This window comes from Echinops telfairi, unplaced genomic scaffold, assembly GCF_000313985.2.
Source record: "Echinops telfairi isolate 266 unplaced genomic scaffold, ASM31398v2 ScPeMD7_18;HRSCAF=68, whole genome shotgun sequence".
Taxonomy (NCBI): domain Eukaryota; kingdom Metazoa; phylum Chordata; class Mammalia; order Afrosoricida; family Tenrecidae; genus Echinops; species Echinops telfairi.
This window is the reverse complement of record NW_022103915.1, coordinates 11,084,075-11,088,250: the sequence shown is the minus strand read 5'-3', so window position 1 is coordinate 11,088,250 and position 4,176 is coordinate 11,084,075.

Here is a 4,176-nt window from a genome sequence, read left to right as displayed (position 1 = left end):
AGGACCTAATGCCGGGGGCTTAAGTGGAGAGCAAATGTTTTGAGAATGACGAGGACAATGAATGTACAAATGTGCTTTACACAATTGATGTATGTATGGATTGTGATGAGAGTTGTATGAGCCCCTAATAAAATGATTTAAAAAAAAATGATTAAGCAGAAGCAGAGATTCTCAGGCATAGAAGTGTTCAGAAGACCAAGTATCGGCAAATACCTAAGGAAAACCAGTACTATGAAAAAGAAGCACCAAATCCAAGAAATAAAGAATATTGAGAAATCAGAGTTAATGTAGAAACAGACCAAATTTAAACACATACTCATAGATTTGAGACTATTGAATTCTTGACTATGAAGCATCCGGGGAATTAACAATTGATTGTTAAGATTAAGAATTCAACAGCTGGGGCTGAACGGCAAAGTCCAGATTAGCTGCAAAATTAAGCTGAGAAATTCTTTGAGAACATAGATAAAAGTCCAGGAAGTTGAAATGGTGAAAAAAAGTCACTTGGAAGATACTTTCAGGAATTCCCGATGTGTCTGATAGGAATTCTGGCAAGAGTAGAGGAGATGGAAAGGAGGAAATAAAGGAACCAAAGAAGAATATTTTTCAAGAACTAGAAAAAGACAAAGGCTTCAGGTTAGACTCCATTAAGTTCAAGGAGGATGTCCTTATGAGGGCTCCGGTAAATACATCAGGGTGGAATTTGAGAAGACAAAGGAGAAAGAAAATTCTACAAAGCTTCCAGACAGAAAATGAGAGGTTGTCTACAAGGAAATAATCAGATCTATTATTGTAACCCAACCTCTGAAAGCACTGAAACTCTTTCAAAGATAGCAGGGAAAATGATTTCAAACCTATTAGGATACTATACCTAGCCAAAGAAGCAGTTAGGTGCGAGAGAAAAATAAAGATGATTTTAGATGTGCTTTGCCTCAGAGGTTACAACTTGAGGTATATCAGATGAACTGTGGTTTGTGGAAAATGATTCTGTCTTTCCTCAGAAATTTCATGATTTAATTAAGGATACAAAATGTTACTGCAAATGAGATAGTTGCAGAGAGTAGATCAGATACAGCATTTCTGAATGCATCTTTTTATAGGCCTCTGGCTCTTCATGGGGTGTGCAGTTCCTGGAGACAATGTTCAAGCCGACAAAGGCCCCCTTGGCTCGGGGGAAATTCACCTTGCTAAGCATTTGCCTGTTTATAATTGGTGCTGAGGTCATTCTTGATTTGTAAACCGAAAGGCAGACATTGAGTCGAATGGTTTATCAAGGACAGGGGGCCCTAGTGGCCCAGTTGTCAAGCCCTCAGCTGCTAACCAAAAGGTTGTCAGTTTGAATCCACTAGTTGCTCAGAGGGAGAAAGACGTCCTGCTCTGCTGTGTGGGGCCACTATGAGTCAGAGTCAATGTGATGACAGTGGGCATTACCAAGGACAGCGTTTCTTTGGGAAGAGAAAGCCTCTGGTGACCAGTGTTCTCAAGCACGACTCTTTTTCCCACAGAAACCAGTCTTTTGCCACCGCCTTCCTTTTTACACTCCTGTTTGAAAGGCTCTCATGTTGAGTCAAGCAAAGTGATGTATTGCTTGGGGCAAAACGGTTGCACACAATCTTTTAAAAATTAAAGAGCAAAATGTCACTTTGAGGATTAAATTATGTCTCAACCAAACCATGGTGTTTTCAGTCTCCTCCCATGAAAGGGAAAGTTGGGCAATGAGGAAGGAAGACCACATTTAAAGGGATGCATTTGAATTATAGTGTTGATGAAGCATATTGAGAGTACCATGAACTGCCAGAAGAATAGACAACTGTCTTGGAAGAAGTACAGCCAGAATGCTCCTTGGAAGATAACAACAACAACACAATTAAAAAAATTTTTTTATTAAAAGATCATTTTGGGGGGGTTCTTACAACTTTTATAACAATCCATACATCAATTGTATCAAGATATTTGTACATATGTAGCCATTATCATTTTCTAAACATTTACTTTCTATCTGAGCCCTTGGTATCAGCTCCTCTTTTTTGCCTCCCTCCTCATCCTGTGACCCCTTGATAAATCATAAATTATTATTGTTTTTTCTTCAGCGATTGTGGTGGGAGGGTGAGCATCACAGAATGCCAGGTGGTTAGAACAAAGTGTTTTTGCGTTGAGGGAGGGTTTGAGCAGGGGCCCAAAGTCAGTCCACTTCCTCAATGAATTGCCATATAAATATATGTACATAGGCCAATACCTCTATTTTTATGAATTAATATAGTTACATAAGTGCATGCCTATTATTTATGCCTCTAGCCATAGTTTAGCTTCCTAGATCTTTCCTCTGTTTTACCTTCCTCCTCCCCCACCATCACACTCGTCCTTCTTCTGCCTCTTAGTAATTCCTCTCAGCTAGATTGCCATTGCTCCAACACACCAGGATCTCTATGTCCTCCTCATTGTTGATTTTAATTTCCTAGTTGTTCCCCTGTCTTTGGCGTTGTTTGCTCACAGCTTTTCCCCTCTTCCTCTCCCCAAGTCCCTCTGGAACTGTTGGTCCTGCTGCTTTCTCCTCGGACTTGCTTCGCATGCCTATCTTATATTGATAGGCAAAACAACGATGATAGAGACAAACAAAAAGAAAACAAAAGATTGAATAAAAAGAGAAAAAAAGAAATAAATTAGCAAAACCAAAAACCAACTCCCCCCCCCCCAAATATACATAATTCCGGGTCTATCTACTGACCTTTATGACTATCTGGTCATATCCACTGGTCCTGGGGGGTTCTGGGAACTATCCCTTCTAGCTTGAAGTCTATCTGGGGGGCTTCTCAGGGGTTTTGGGGCTTTGCTTTGCTCCTGTTGCTGATCTATTATTTTCCCTTCTTTGTTCTGCCCCATTGTGGGTTTGTTCAGACAGGACTCACTCCTCACCATGTGTCCCCATTATTGTCCTCTGTCATGGTATGCTCTAGTGAGGGGACATCATGTCTCGAGCTGTTGTTGGCCCTACAGTCCTCTCTGTGCCTTAGCAGCTCCGTGCTGGGATGTCATCCTCAGGGCTTGGTGTGCCAGTATGGGGTCTAGTCCCTTGCTCTCTTTTTCCTTCTTGGTATGTGCATGGAAGGCAGAGAGTCCTCTTCGCCAACCGGTAGGTTTAGTGTTGTCCTCTATAGGACATAGTTCTAGGTGTGTGTGTGTGTGTGTGTGTGTGTGTGTGTGTGTGAGAGAGAGAGAGAGAGAGAGAGAGAGAGAGAGAGAGAGAGAGTTTGGCTCTCAGAGAGGCCCTTCAGACCTCTCTGTTCATGAGTTGCTCCATGTGGTTACGTTGCCCACAAGGTTTGGCACACCGTGGTAGGGTCTGTACTCACTCCCCTTTCTGTGGAGACATAAACAATAGCCCCCCGTGGATTAGTGACCTACTCCCCCAGTGGCATCATTTCCCTTTTCCCCCCTTCCTTTTATCCCCCCCCCCCAACTTTCCTCTTCTTTGTGTTGGAATAACATGTACACCCTTGGGTTTGGTGTGTGTCCCCACCTGATTGCCGGTACATCAGCTAGTAAAGTACGAAATAAGTGGCTTTTCTTCTATACCTACTGTGCTGATTATACTTACCTCAGTAGACTCATGAACCCTTGATAATTTATAAGTTATTATGATTTTTCATATTTTACACTGTCCAATGTCCCCCTTCATCCATTTTTCTGTTGTCCATCCCCCAGGGAGGAGGTTATATGTAGATCATTGTAATCCTTTCCCCCTTTCCACCCCACCCTCCTGGTAACTGTTTTCTTCTTCTTGTAGGATAGGAGGGTATTATAGATTTTAGTAATAAGTCCTTTGTCTGTTCTCATTGCTGAAAATCCTCTCCCAATCTGTGGGTTCTCTTGTTCTCTTAGTGAAGTCTTTCAGTGCACACAGGTGTTTTATTTTTAGTATATCCCACTTGCTGAGTTCAATTTCATCTGTGTTTGTACCCTTTTCTATTACAGTTTGCCTATGTATTTCCTGTGCCAAGGTTCTTAGGTTTGTACTGATTCCTTCATTGATGGTTCTGATAGTTTGGGGTTTTACTTCTATGTCTATGCTCCATCGTGAGTTTTCTCTTGTGCATGGGGTGAGTTAAGGGTCTTGTTTCATTTTTTCTACAGGTGGATATCCACTGTTTCCAGCACCATTTGTTAAAGAGGGTATCC